The following is a 16,666-nucleotide window of genomic DNA, read 5'->3' on the forward strand; positions in this document are numbered from 1 at the left end:
GAAGAGCAATGTGTATGTAGAGCTGGCCCTGAGCTAGTGAGACCCCTTTGTGTCGGAGCGAGAGATTGTTGGTTCTGCTCATTCTCGGCCGTGACGGATTGCAGAGGTGTCAAGCGATGCTGTCGGGACGCTCAAACCCCCATAGTGGACATTCCTACACCTAATCGAAGGGTTAAGCAGACGACTGCGCTTGTAAACCACCACGTGTCCTTCAACACCTGACCTGACCCACTACACCCTCAACAATGGAAAATCAAGACACATTCAGTATGTGCGATGGATTCAAGCCAGCATAATACAACAAGGGCTTTGCATCTCTGAGATATAGTTCAGCATGTCTATCGATGACACATTGATATCGTTTAGTCTCTAGTGAAGGCCGACTCAAACGCTCCACTGCCGTTTCTGAAGACGGATCCTTTCCTGTTTGCACAAGCTGAATTGGTTTGTTTTTTGCAGGAACCGCTGACCCCAGATCAGCCGAGAGAAGAGAAGAGACGACACTACACTCTAAAAAAATTCTGGGTTGTTTTAACACAATTGTGGGTCAAATATGGACAAACATTAGGTTAACAAAAAAATAATAACAATAATGTTACCCAATGGCTGGGTTTGTTCATATTTGACCCAAATTTGGGTTAAAACAACCCAGTATTTTTAGAGTGTGAACTAGAGCGTCACACACTACAGGATTCAAGGTGTAGTTCACTTCAGAATTACAATATCCTGATTTACTCTCCCCACATCATCCAAGATGTTCATGTCTTTCTTTCTTCTGTCGAAAAGACATTAAGGTTTTTGAGGAACACTCTTAACGATGCTGGGTTGTTTTAACCCAATTTTAAGTCAAATATTGAAAAACCCAAATGTTGGGTCAAAAATGTAATTTAAAATTTGAACCCAACTTCAACTTTTACTTTCAACTGTAAATTTTTAATTATATTTTTAACCCAACATTTGGGTTTGTCCATATTTCACCCAAATTTGGGCAGTTTTTAGAGTGAACACACTCCAGGATGTTCTCCATATTCGGTTGTTAAGTCGTGACGTAATCACGCTCTGATAATACTGTTTCCGGGTCCAAATGCTGGGTCCTCTCTATCTGCTTACCGCTTTTGCCCGAGTTTTAACATGCCGCAGTGCTGTGTCCCATGTTGTTTAAATAGATCGGAGTTAAAAAAAACAAGTGACATTCAACTGTCATTCTACCGCTTTCCCTGTGACGAGAAAGAAAAGAGAAAATGGCTGCAGTTGATAAGGTAAGTTACAATTCTTTCCTTTATCCCTAACACCCACTGGCGCTGAAGCGAAGCCAGTCCTTTAAGAAAAGGGCTTAGTCTAACGTTATGGGTTGTAACGTTAATTAGATATGGACGAGCGGAGCGCTTGGACCCGGAAGAGGCTAAACGTCACGCGTGACGTCAGACTTAACAACCGAATAGTGCCTTCAGTGGGTTCCAATGGGTCGAAGGTCCAGAGGTGAGTTTCAGGGCACTCTAAAAAATGCTGGGTTGTTTTAACCCAATTTTTGGTCAAATATGGACAAACCCAGCCATTGAGTTACATTTTTAATGCAATGTTTGAGTTTGTCCACATTTGACCCAAAATTGGGTTGAAACAACCCAGCATTTTTTAGCATGATAGCTATCATTAAATTGAATGTTGTTTATACAATATCTTAGACTGAGTGGAACGTAACAATATACTGTAACCTTTTCCTATCATGGGGTCATTTTATGGACTTACACACTCTAAAAAATGCTGGGTTGTTTCAACCCAAATTTGGGTCAAATATGGACAAACCCAAATGTTGGGTTAAAAATGTAATTAAAAAAATAACTGTTGAAAGTGGAAGATGAAGTTGGGTTACCATTTTAAATTACATTTTTAACCCAACATTTGGGTTTGTCCATATTTGACCCAAATTTGGGTTGAAACAACCCAGTATTTTTTAGAGTGTAGTTTTTAATTCTGTTTAAATTTTGTATTTTATTTTGATTAAATTGTATGAACTAAACAGCTTGTAAACATACTTTATCAGTAGAAAAATTTAAATAACCATTAACCATGAGAGTATTATGCAATCATTTCTCCTTATAAAGAATCTTTTTGGCTTTAAAATTGAATCAAAAACCCCACAGAACCACATTGACCCGTATAGGTTTGACATTAAACATGAGTTGGAATGAGATATTGCCAAATTTCTTGTGTTGTGCTCCACAGAAGAAAGAAGATCGCAGGATCTGGAACATGATGGTGAGTAAATGTTGACAGAATTTTCATTTTTTGGGTCAACTAGTGCCTGAGAAACTCACAACCTCATTGCGACACCATTGAATAAATGATTAATTTGAGATATGCATCAAAAGGCCAGCTCTTATTGGTCAGGGTCATCACTATTTGAGTTACAATGCAGCAGTGGTTCCTGGCACATGTGTGGTTTTAGTGAAACAGAGACTGGACATTGCCCTGGAAATTTTCCTGCTTGGCATTGTCCGTCTACGTTGACGTCGAGTCTGAAAGTGTAAACACTCAGTTAGTGGTTTGGGACTTCTCTCACTTTAGAAGTCCAGAAGGTGTTCGCGATGATGGATGGATGGAGTGAGTGTAGATTTGGAGGCGGTGAGGTAATAAGAGGCATTCAGAAGAGTTATGATGGCCTGTTCATCAGACTCCCTGTTGTCCTGTTAGCCACAGCTAAATCAGACCCGCGGGACGCTCCTTTCCACGGAGAAAACCTCTGTTTGTTTGCTTGCTCAGTGGCATTAGCCTTTATTCCACAGTGACACAGGGCCCTTTATAAAACACTTTCAGTGACTTTATTATACGGGATTGCAGAGCCGTTTTGTATTCCAGTCACAATCACATCAAGGAAAGGCTGAGAGGCCAGAAATGGGCTCTGGAACAGAGTTAGTATCATTGAGATTAGTTATTTAGGTTACACTTTATTTGAAGGTGTCATTGTTACAGTGTAATTATATAAGTACTGCGTAATATTAATGTGCTTACTATAGTGTTAGGGTTTGGTTGAGGGTTATTTGCATGTAATTATGCATAATTATTATGGTAAGTACGTGTAACATAAGCAACAACACTAAGTGTTACCGTTAATTATAGTAACCTTGGCTCCAGAAGTGACTTTTTCTGTATTTCCTGAGCAATGAAACCTACAAAGCAAACATTATTCACAACAAAACAGCCCATTCTCACCCCCATGGCGTCACTGAACTGACGCCTTGGGAAGCATTTGGACATGCTTCAATATCTGACGCTTTAGGCGCCCTTTAGCGTCAGTAAGATGACGCCCTAGGATCGCGTGTACCCTACCCCCACCCCACACCTAAACCTAACCGCGTCCTCTAACAGACGCTTTCCTTTAGCGTCAGTTAGATGACGCCGTAGGATCGCGTCATGTAAGTGACGCTAAAGGGCGCCTAAAACGTCAAATATTGAAGCATGGTCAAAGGTGACGCCTTGGGGTGAGAATGCGTTGAACAAAAATGAAATATATAAAAAGAAAAAGTGTTTCTGACCACAAGGGGGCGCCTTGACTTAAAAAATACAGATTTAAAATAAAAATCTCTTTTTGTGTGCACACGAACAGATGATATGGTCATGAAGAAATTCTCGGAGAAAGGCTCTTGTGTTTTACAACATCATCCTTTTCTGTGAAATGGTCTGTAAAAGTATTTAAATCCTCATGTGAGCGGACAGACAGTATGTGTGTAAGAATAGGCTACTTCTTTATCCTTTAAGTCCCAAAGCACAGCAATTACAGCACAGTCGACGAAGGACGATCAATCGTGTAAAACACACAAAGAAGGACAGATCTCCAATGATTCCTCTCGCTCAGATCTCCAGCTGAACTTGATGTAGTTCTATGGGGTTGTGCTTCTCAGGGAAGGCTGTAATGGATGTTCTGAGTGTATCCTCAGGAGTTTAGCGCCTGACACACACATGAGGTCATGGCTTGCTGAGTTTGCTGAACACTTCTCCATAGGGAGCAAAATCAAAGAGATGTGTTCCTAGGACTGACAGATTCCTGCAAATATATACAGTTACATCAAATACAAGAGATTAAAAAATAGTACATTCTTGTTTTTAATATTATAGTTCTGTTTTCCTGAATATCTGCACGTTTGCAAATGTGATATTGATTTAATACAATATTGTCAATATTCTCTCTTTCCTGCTGTTTTTTTGAAATGGGCCTCAAAATTGCAATGGCTGCCTCTGATATATACAGTATATACTACATATAGGTGAAAGTCGGAAAAAAAAATGAAAATCATGCAAAAGTTCATTTATTTCAGTAATTCAACTTAAACAGTGAAACTAATACATTATATAGACTCATTACATGCAAAGTGAGATATTTCAAGTATTGAAGATATTTCAATATCCTACGGCGTCATCTAACTGACGCTAAAGGAAAGCGTCTGTTAGAGGATGCGGTTTGGTTTAGGTGTGGGGTGGGGGTAGGGTACACGCGATCCTAGGGCGTCATCTAACTGACGCTAAAGGGCGCCTAAAACGTCAGATATTGAAGCATGTCCAAATGTCAGTTAGGTGACGCCTTGGGGGTGAGAATGGGCTGGATATTAAAACCTTTTCACAATTTTCTAATTTTGAATTTGCGGTTTTCATAATCTGTAAGTCATAATCATCAAAATTATAACAAATAAAGGCTTGAAATATCTCACTTTGCATGTAATGTGTCTATATAATATATTAGTTTCACCTTTTAAGTTGAATTACCAACCCTATCTCACGACCAATTCGTATGAGTGATTAAAATAGGCTAATTCGTACTAATTCATACGACCTCACTCGTACGAATTCGCACAATTCGTTTAAACCCACGTGATGCGTAGGTTTAGGGGCGGGGTCAGGGGTAGGTCATTCGTACAAATTCATACGAATTGGCCAACTCGTAAAATATGTACGATTTAGCAAAAATCATAGTAATTTGTACGAGCAAAGTCGTACGAATTGCTACGAATTAGCCACCTAGTAAAATTCGAACGAATTGCCGTGACATTGGGTTAGAATTACTGAAATAAATGAAAGTTTGCACAATATTCAAATTTTTTGAGTTTCAGCTGTATATATCTAAATACAGTGTACTGAAAAAAAAATTGGTTTTATAGGAATTACATGCGTTTTGAACTAAGCTATGTGAATTAATTTAAGTCAGTTAAAAAAAAAATATTTGCCGTCGTTTCCAGACACACACACCGCTAGCCTAGCTTAGCCCAAAAACTGGAAGTAAATGGCTCCAGGTAGCATTACTAATCCTAAGAAGTGACAAAACAATGGCAGCATCTTCCTATTTACATCACTTATTGAGATTAGTGTGCTAGCTGTATCCATTTACTTCCAATCTTTGTGCTAAGCTAGGCTAGCGGTGTGTGCATCAGACAGAGTTACGGCACGCACAGAGATGACAAAGGTATGTGTGGACTTATCTAGCTCATACGGTGAATAAGTCCCAAAACGTCGCGTGTCCCTTTAAAGGCGTGTGAGATGAGTGGATGTGGGTTCTGGGATTTGTGCCTCTGACTCCTGATCTCCCATCCATTCCCTTTATTTATGTGGTCGATCCAGACGGGCAAACACAATCCATAACGTTCACTGCAGTGGAGCTTTACTGGGTTAGAGACAGACATGACTGTTGACTTTGGAGTGTATAAACTGATGAAGGCAACACTCGGGTCATTATCCACGAGGAAGAGGATGTTGCATTTCATTTTCTTTATACTCATCTGCTTTTTCTCTCGTTTAATTTCTCCAATTTCCCAGATTCGGGCACTGTTTTTCCTCTACTGTGTGCGGTCTCACAGGTATTTATATTCATGGTTGGCAGCTAAAGTTATCCGTCAAATCCAAAAACAACATAATACAAAATGATTCTCACAGCACAAATATTCTGTAATAACTATGAATAAAACCCGAGAGTGTAATTCTTCAAAATTGTTACTTTCGAAAGATGGCAATGTGTTTCCCCTACTGAAAATATTTTGAAAACCAAAAAGCTTTACAGTAAAATTATTTACCTCGTTTTTTTTTTTGTTTTTTTTTTGTTTTTTAAGACTCAATGGTGCCTTTAATCAGAGACAGATTACCACAATATAAATCCTATTTCCTGGTAATACACAGGTCAGAAACCCCAGGGCTCGGGATAGTTAGCTGTGATGGCCAAACCAAACAAGCTCAGGAACGGCTTTAGACTCGGAGGAATTGAAAGTTAAACAGAAACGCTGAAGTGCGTCACGCATCGGCAGGTACAGGTGCTCTCGCTCAGCCCGGACCCTTGACCAGGACGGGGTTTCGGCCCAGGTGGACCAATGAATGACTTGACCATAAGTCTATAGTTCAGACAGGCGTACACACGCTCGGGGAGCCGATTAACACCTGGCTTTTCGGACGAGGTACCAATCCATACTAATGATGAAGGTAATTAATCAGCCGAAAGCTCGGGCGCAATGGAAATGGCTGGTTTAGGACAAATATTTGTGTACTAGAGGAGTTCAATGAGCTATTACGGAAGGAATGTAACGTGCAGCTGTGTTTCAATTAGTGCTTTTAAATCAAATGAAGTCGTGTGCACAATCAGACCTGCAGACGTGCTCTTTGCCATCAGGAGGTCGTTTCAGTGGCTTTCAGGGAGTTTGGGCTTTGACCTTTGACCTGCGTTGCAGATGAACCCCATATATCATTCGTTCTGGACGATCTGCCTTTATCTCAACATCTGCAGATGATTGTCCTTTAAATGCTCCAGTGATAGTCTCAGACCAATTTATCACAAGTTGTTAATTACATTTATGCATCAGGCAAAAGCTTTTATTTCAAATCTTTTATCATTTTGATTTTCATGAATGGCAGTATGCACTACAAGAGCTAAATGTCGATATACGTTTCAAAGACTCTAAAAGTTTGATAAAACCATCATAATATGAGGAAAATATTTTATATTTTTTGAAAATTTTGGTAACACTTTATTTTACGACCCGCACACAACTGTGTAAGTACACTGAAATTACGGTGTATGTTTCTGTAATTATAGTGTACTTCCGTGTAGGTATAAGGGAACAATATGTTATGTTTTGGGTAATAAAGGGGTAACAAGCACCACTTTAATTTACAGCCCGCAGGAGTTACACTTACCCTGTAACTACACAGAACAAGGGGGTAACAAACGCTACTTACTATGTAGCAATACGAAACAACACTATTTGCACTTTAATAATTACAGAGAAATGTACTGTTATCAAAAACAAACAAACAAAAAAACGTTTTAATTACACAGTATATTTGCCATGACATTGAAGTGTCATTGCAATTCAATGGGATAAGGTAAGTACTAATTACCACATGGTAAGGGCTAAATTAAAATCATAGCAAAAACAAATTATTTTGACTTAACATTAAGTAATCTAGTAAGAAATGCCAATAAATTAAATTTTTATCATACCATATATATGTGTGTGTGTGTGTGTGTGTGTGTGTTTAATTTTTAACCCACAGATGTCAAAATTACCCTGTAACATTGCACAAGAACATATTTTGCCAGAAATGTGATATGTTTTATAAACAACAGATGTACAATTTTTTCCTGGAATATATTAACAGAATAGGTACCTGTTATTTTTTAACTAATTAAATAATTTGCTTGTATATCTGCTTGTTACCCCTTTATTACCCCAAACTTAACATATTGTTCCCTTATACCTACAGAAGTACATTATAATTACAGAAACGTACAACGTAATTTCAGCGTACTTACAAAGTTATTTGCAGGTTGTATATCTGTTTGTTACCCCTTTATCACCCCAAACTTAACATATTGTTCCCTTATACCTGCAGAAGTACATTATAATTACAGAAACGTACAACGTAATTTCAGTGTACTTACACAGTTGTTTGCGGGTCGTAAAATAAAGTGTTACCAAAATTTTAAATAGGATGGAAGAATAAACACTAAACTTGTGTAAGCAAAATAAAGTCAAACTGAAGTTATAGGTTTTATTTACTCTGAAATAAATGCACAGAAAAACAAAAAGCTGACAGGAAAAAGTAGACGTTGACTATATCATAAGGTTCTCTCTTGTTTTTGCATGCATTTATAATTTCTTCGTACGACAGCCTGGCCAAAAATTAGGTCGCACAATTTGGCATGTTTCACTGCATTATTATTGCAAATAAAACGAGCACAACACTATATGCTTACAAAAATGTAAATTATTTTAATAAAAAAATGGGTCAAAATTTACATTTTTCTAGTCCAGACATCACTTCTGGCCAGTACTGTATATAAATAAAATACTACAATTAAATATATAAAATATGTACTTTACGAAAAAGTTGAATTAGTTTAATTGTAACAAAGTGTAGTTGGTAGCCATAGTAGAGCTCTTCTCAATCTCATGTTGTTATGAGGACCTCTGCTGACGGATACACGCACACACACTTAACACTAACTATTTTGAGCATGCATTGTCTCTCGGTGTTGATCTGCAGGTAAAGTATTCAATTAGTAAAGCTGATATTTATGATCATCACACATTTACTTTTAATGTTGGCTGTATGTCAGGTGCGCTTTCTTAGTGGCTTGTTATGATTGCTGAGCATTGCACTCTCTCTTTCTCTCTCTAATTCAATTCAATTAAAAAATTGCTTTATTGGCAGGACTGTACACAACACAATATTGCAAAAGCTTGAAATAATAATTATAAAGACATCAAAATAAGCAAATATTATAACATAGCTATAACATAAATCTCTCTCTCTCTCTCTCTCTCTCTCTCTCTCTCTCTCTCTCTCTCTCTCTCTCTCTCTCTCTCTCCACTTCCGGTGAGGGTGTAGCGTGCGGTGGCGTTGGAGAGCGTTCTTTCCTCTTCCTTTTTCTTACATTTTGGTTCTTTTCTTTGGTTCTTTTTCCCCCTACGTTACGGTTTATTAAAAAAAAAAAAAAAAAAAAAAAAAAAAAAATTCCAGTGTCGGTATGGCAGCCGTTCCGGCACAAGGAACGGCCTGCTTATCCCTTCGTAATGGGTGCAGGTGTGTACCAGAGGCGGGTGTAACAGTTGAAGATTTGCTGGTCGCGGTAGGAGAGAAGGTTGGGTTTGATAACATAATCTCTGGCTCGCGAATGAACAAAGCAGTTGTAGTGTTTTTGAAAACTGAAGCTTTGGTGAATAAATTGACTGTGGACGGATTGTGGGTGAAAGAGGCTTTTGTTCCGGTTTCACCGCTGTCTGCCCCAGCTACTAAAATCACAATCTCAAATGTCCCGCCGTTTGTTTCCAATGACGTAATTGTAAAAGAACTTCTTCGATATGGGAAAATTGCAAGCCCCATGAGAACGATCCCATTAGGATGCAAAAATGCAGCGCTAAAGCATGTATTGTCCTTTCGACGTCAGATTTTTATGTTTCTCAGCTCCCAAGATCGATCTTTAGAAGTTTCCTTTAGAGTTAAACATGAAGATAATTCGTACATGGTGTACGCGAGTACGGAGAGTTTGAAATGTTTTGATTGTGGCGATGTCGGACATAAGCGCTTCTCGTGTCCGCATAAAGTGCGTGATGAACCGAGTGCATCTAGAGATGAAGAATCAAATGGGGAATCTCAAGTGATTGAAAGGAATAAACAAGACTCTGTACTGACTGATAGAGTGACGGAGGAGGAGGTGAAGGAACAAGAGAAGGTGAGTGCTGTTGTTTCTAAAAGCGTGAGTAATGATCAGCCTGGGTGCAGTTATGCTGTTGGAAAGCCTGCTAGTGCTTGTGGAGTTACTGATAAGGTGGTGAATGAATGCAGTGTAGAAGATGTGCAACAACACTCTTTAGTAACTCAGGCAAAATGTTCAGAAGAGGATACAGGTGAAGAAATGGATGGTTTATCTCAAAGTACTGAAGATGGTGTGAGAGATGAACAGTGGGCTGAGATGGAAAGAGCAAGAGAAAGTGATTTGTACACCGTTGACCAGATTAATAGTTTTCTGGATGAAACTAAAGGGAAAGCAGGAGTAGAAATTGTTGATTTCTTTCCTGATCTTGAGAAATTTGTTTCTTCGGTAGCTTGGGCTCGAAAAATGACTAGTTGCACCGAGCTCTCTCAGCAGAAAAGGTTTCGGCTTAAGAAATATATCACATCTGCTAGGCAAAAATTGAAACTGGTTGGCAAAGAACCACTAACGAGGGGGAACGCTAAAGACTCATAATGGGATACACTTTTTATTTAATTTTTCTTTTCTTTCTTTTTTCCCCCCCTCTCTTTCTGATGGAGATCTTAAGAGCAGGATCACTAAATGTGAATGGGATGAGGGATATGAAAAAAAGTGTATTTATTTCTGAAATTATTAATTTGAAAGAGTTAAATGTCATTTTTTTGCAAGAAACTCACAGCGATTCAGACAATGAAGTTGATTGGGGGCTATGGTGGAGGGGAGAGCATTTTCTTAGTCATGGAAATAATTTAAGTGCTGGGGTAGCAATTCTTCTTGCCCCTTCTCTCAATTGCAGTATTTTGTGGAAAAATGAATTGGTACCGGGAAGACTTTTGATTGTTAGAGCTGAAATACACAATATGAATTTCATTTTTGTGAATATTTATGCTCCAAATATAGGCATTGAGAGAACAAGGCTCTTTTTTAAACTAGAACAGTTCTTAAGACAACAAGATGATAGAGATTTTGTAGTTTGTGGTGGAGACTGGAACTGCACCTTAGATTTTATAAAAGATAGGACTGGGGAAGAACCACATCAAATGTCAGCTACTTGTCTTGCACGATTAGTAAAGAATTTTCACTTATCAGATGTATGGAGAGAAAGTAATCCATTAGTTACACAGTACTCTTGGGTGAGTTTTACTAATAATATATTTTCTGCTGCTCGTTTAGATCGGTTCTACTTATCTCATAATATGAGGAACAGGCTTTTGAATTCAAACATTACTCCTGTCCCTTTTTCAGATCATAAACTAATCACAGTTGAATGTAGTCTCATAACACAAGCTTATAAAACTTCTTATTGGCATTTCAATGTTAAATTGTTAGAAGACACTATCTTTTGTGAAAACTTTAAGAATTTTTGGGAAGTTTGGAAGACTGAGAAAGGAAAATATGACAACATTATTCAATGGTGGGAGATTGGGAAAGTGTTTATTAAGGATTACTGCCAACAATATTCTTCTCTTTCTGCTTCGTGTTTAAAGAAAACTTTGGAGAGCTTGGAGAAAGAACTTAATATTATTGAAGGGAATATGACTGTAAATGCTTCTCCTAATTTGAAGGACATGTGGTCGGAAAAGAAAAACTGTTTGAATTTAATCCTTGATGAAAAAGTCCAAGGAGAACTTGTAAAAAATCGGTTTCTAACAAAAAGAGACATAGATGCTCCTACGTCCTTCTTTTTTAACTTAGAACGGAAAACTAAGTATGGAAAAAAGATATTGTTTTTAAAAGATAAGGATGGACATCTTGTTTCAGACCCGGAAAGGATGCGCAGACTGGCAGTGGATTTCTATACTGAACTATATTCTGCTGAGTCTTTAAATGAGCAATGTAGACATGAACTTTTACGAGATCTTCCTGAGATATCTACAGAAAAACAACAGCTTTTGGAAGCACAACTTACTTTTAATGAACTGACCTCAGCAGTAATGGATCTCTCATCAGGGAGGGCACCAGGGATTGATGGACTTCCTGCAGAATTTTATAAACACTTTTGGACTGTTATTGGTCATGATTTTTTTGAAGTTGTGCAGAAATGTGTAAGTGAAGGATGTCTAACAAGAAGTTGTCAGCGTGCTGTCTTAACATTACTTCCAAAAAAGGGAGATTTGACGCTACTAAAAAATTGGAGACCTGTAGCTCTCTTATGTTCAGAGTATAAGATTCTCTCTAAGTGTCTTGCTAAAAGGTTAAATGATGTATTACATGAAATTATTCACACAGACCAATCATATTGTATAAAGGGCAGATCTATTGCAGATAATTTACATCTGATGCGGGATCTGTATGACTATGCTTTTTACAACAATGTTGATATTGGGTTTTTGGCTATGGACCAAGAGAAAGCCTTTGACAGAGTTGACCATCATTTTCTTTTTGAGACTCTTAAGGCTTTTGGATTTGGAAAAAATTTAATTTCATGGATAAAATTACTTTATAATGAGGCAACTTGCTTAATAAAAATAGGTGGGGGTCTCAGTGTCCCAATAAAGGTTCAGAGGGGTATAAGGCAAGGTTGCCCTATTTCAGGGCAGCTTTATAGTATTGCTTTTGAGCCATTACTCTGTAAATTAAGAAGAGAATTAACGGGGCTGCAAATCAGAGAAATAGATTCTTCACAGGTGATTAAAATGTCTGCATATGCAGATGATCTTACGGTCATAATAAGAGGTAATCAAGACATTAATGTTCTGAAAAAGTGTTTAGAAACTTATGAAAAAGCCTCTTCTGCGAAAGTTAATTGGGGCAAAAGTGTGGCAGTGTGGTGTGGGCATGACAATAATGGTCCCATCCTTCCTGGAGAGCTGCAGTGGGGAAGGGAAGGTTTTAAATATTTAGGAGTGTTTTTAGGATCTGTAGAGTATAGGAAAAAGAATTGGGAGGGACTAGTGGAGAAAACATGTGTTCGGTTATCTCGATGGAAATGGTTGCTCCTCCGGTTATCCTATAGGGGTAGAGTCTTGGTCTGTAACAATCTCATTGCTGCTACTTTATGGCATAAAATGATGATATTAGAACCTCCAGAAGAACTGATGGTGGACATTCAGAAAAAAATAGTTGATTTCTTTTGGTCTGGGTGTCACTGGCTGAAAGCACCAGTACTTTATTTGTCCAGGACGGAGGGAGGTCAAGGACTTATCGACATCAGATCCAGAATTAAAGCTTTCAGACTCCAGACAGCTAAAAGACTACTGTATGGTAAAGAAGTGAGCTGGTGTGGCGTAGCCCGTGGCCTCCTGAGAAGAGCAGGTGGAATGGGTTATGATCGTCAACTTTTCCTAATGGACATTAACAAGCTGGACTTAACTGGTCTGTCATCGTTCTACAGGTCAATGTTGAGAGCGTGGACTCTTTTAAAAGTCTGCAGAGATCTAAATGGTGAACAGAGCCAGTGGTTACTGGAAGAGCCCTTGATCTTTAACCCAAAAATTGATTTGGATGTTTTAAAATCAACTTCTGTGAGGCATGCTTTATGTTCTGCAAAAATTTTAAAGATTGAACACTTATTGAATGAAGATGGATGGATTTCTGCAGAGACTCTGGCTACCAAGCTTGGCATAAAATCAGTCCGAGTTGTGCAGAGGCTGTTAAACCATCTTTATGAGTGCATGCCAGTGGACTATAGAGACTCTTTATTTTTGCACAAAAAAGAAAATGCAGTTTATTCTTTCCCGGAACTGGATATCACAGCGGCGACTGGATTGTGGCAAGAGAGTCAAGGCGGAATTTTATCCTTCAAGACCCCTCAACTGGGGAGTTTCAAGGCAAGGCAAGGCAAGGCAAGTTTATTTATATAGCACATTTCATACACAATGGCAATTCAAAGTGCTTTACATAGAAGAAATTAAAATAATCAAAAGAAATCAGAATAATTAAAACAGTTTAGAATAAAAAATAAGAAATAATGAAAAATAAAAATTATGATAAAAATAAAATACAGTAAATTAAAACAATTTAGAATAACAATTTCAGAGAAATCGGGAAAAAAGCTATTTATATGCTCTGTGTAAAAGTTCTTCATCTTCATGCACTTGAAAATGTAAAAGAGACTAAATGGACAGATTTTTTTGGACCAGACTCTTCCCCGAAAGGTTGCTGGAGGACCATGTACAAACCCCCCATTGAAAAAAGGTCTGGAGATCTACAGTGGCGCGTTGTACATGGTATTATAGCTACAGACAGATACAGAGCACATTTTGATCCACTAGCGGGGATGGGATGTCCGTTCTGTGAACAGCAGGAGACTGTTTTTCATTTGTTTGCTGACTGTAGTAGATTATTGCCTCTCTTTGAAATTCTTGGAGGCTGGTGTCAAACATTAGGAGAAGATTTCACACTTGAGTTGTATGTCTATGGACCCAAATACAAACGCAGCAAGAAGGAGATCTGTCATCTACTCAATTTTATTTTCGGACAAGCAAAGTTAGCTGTTTGGCTCTCTCGTAAAAATAAAATAGGGGCTATGGGACAAACTGACGTGGTACTGATTTACAAGGGTTTGATGAAGTCAAGGTTGAAAATAGAATTTGAATACTATCATCTGAATGAGAATATTGAAAGATTCAATTTGACATGGGCTATTAATAAGTGTATTTGTGATGTTGACTACAATGGTGATTTACAATTATATGTATAATATTACATGATGATTATGCTTGTAAAAGGTTTATAGGTGGTTGTTATTTATTGTTTTCTTTGTTGGTGAAATAATTGATTGAAGCTTGATTTTAATTTTTTGTAATTAAAGGTGTTTCAAAAGTCTCTCTCTCTCTCTCTCTCTCTCTCTCTCTCTCTCTCTCTCTCTCTCTCTCGATTTCCTGAGCCATCTAGAGCAGGGGTCTCCAAACTGTACCCTTGTGGCCCTAGATGGAGTTTGGAGACCCCCGCTCCAGAGTTTGCTCAGGCTGACTCGAGTTCCTCTGCAGTCACAGTGCTCGTCGTCCCCTAAACACACTGACACCGATCTACACACGTGACTGACAGACACCAGCTGCCTTCCCTTCACTCAGTGCAGATGCTATTAATAATGCCTCTCAATTCTATCTCAAACAAACAGATAAACATAGACAGCATATTAAACACCAAGTTTAAACATGCATGCATGCACAAGCACAATTCTCTGCACTTCAAAACAAATGTGTGGCATAAATAGAGAGAAGTGTTTAAAGTGCATTATTGTAATAATGTGGTCTAGTCTTCACATCTGATCACTGCAAGACTATCCTCTGCGTACGCAAGCAGAAACTCAGAGTCTCCTTCTTATTTTCCTCTCCAAAGACATGTCCACTTCTGTTTTGGATTGAGTGACTCCTTGACATTTGATCTTCCAGTAATTCATTTCTTCTCAATTTTAATATTTATCTTGTTCTTCTTGAACCATAGGGGGAAATGTTCTCCCGTAATTACATAGGAATAAACCATGGTGACATAACATTGTAGTATCTTTAATGGGGGAAAAAAAACCTTCATCTTGAGCATTTAGTTGGAATAATAGATGATATGTTGTTAAAGTCCTCTTGTGGTCAATCATTTTATCCCTTAATAAAACTCATCTTTGGTCACCAAAATGACAGATTTAAAGTTTTTTCCTTTCCTCATGCCTTAAAATATCTTGAATGTAACTCGACACCCTTGCCTCATTGAGTATGCACGGTTCTATGCAAATGAGACCTGCCTCCACTCCCTCAGAGAGCCACTGGTTGACGATCACACGTTGATCTGATTGGTTACAAGGTCGTTTGTGACGTCAGAAACACCAGCAAAATCGTGTTTTTGAGACTGTCTTTGGTTCACTGCAGTTTTAAGGAGGAAATACTCCGCAATGCTGTCGACTTATGAATGTAAACATGGATTGTCATAAAGCATATAGACATATAAACATGGATTCTCACCATTGGTGGACTTTAAGTATCTACTCACTCCCACTGTATTAATTGTTCACAGTATAGCCTATTGTAATTAACTGTTGGGGAACTTTCTTAAAAATGCTAAGTTGTTTTAACCATGTTTGGGTCAAATATGGGGGAAAAAATGTAAATTAAGTGTTATTGTATGTGTTTGTGCAAAAGATTAATATAGAGGGAAACCTGTTAGTGTTTAATGTTGGATTTTAAAAGGGTTTCTGAAGAGTAGAGCCTGTGGTTAGATTGAGGATGGTCTAAAAACATTACCATTTTTACACATGTATGTGTGCTATTGCTAGCTGGATGATTGAAGCACTTCATTTACTGGTTTAACACTTTTAGGCCTACTTGTCTTTTTAAAGGGGAAATGAAGCAGTGAATCAAGTTTACATGATTTACAAGATGGATTTCCAATATAATCAACAATTATATAAGAAACATTACAAATGTAAACATTTAGAAGAAAAAATGAAAAAAAAACTTTGTATCTTTCGCCGCCAGGGCGCCGCCATTGTGCAGTTGACGTCACGGGGTTGGTTGGCTCAAGTTTAACAGGCTCTGGGCATTGAAAATCACGACATCAAACTGTGTTTACACCAGTGTTTTGACCGCGAACGACTAATAATGTTATATGTTGACAAACTGCACATAGAAACATTGTTTGCGATGTCTCCCGTCAGATATTCCCGCCTCGTCAACACCATGTAAGTTACGTTGCTATGTAGAACAGCCGGTGGTGGTTTGGGGCGAAGAGCGGGTTTGCAAGGCTAACTTACCAGGTGTCAGTGTGGCTGTTGTAGCTTTACTGCGATGCCCTCCGTGTCAGTGTCCATCTGTTGTCAAGAGGTTGATCTTCAGAATGTATTGCGTGGTCAATTCTGCATCACCGGCGCGCACGTTTACCATGCTGTGCCGGGAGTTAGACGCGTGGAAGCGGTGATGCTTTCCCTGAAGGATGTCAGAGCGGAGACACTTTTTCCTAGCATGTAGCTACTAGCACTACCAGTGCGAAAATATGGACGTTTCA

Source organism: Pimephales promelas, chromosome 18 (assembly GCF_988280905.1).
Source record: "Pimephales promelas chromosome 18, fPimPro1.hap1.1, whole genome shotgun sequence".
Classification (NCBI taxonomy): domain Eukaryota; kingdom Metazoa; phylum Chordata; class Actinopteri; order Cypriniformes; family Leuciscidae; genus Pimephales; species Pimephales promelas.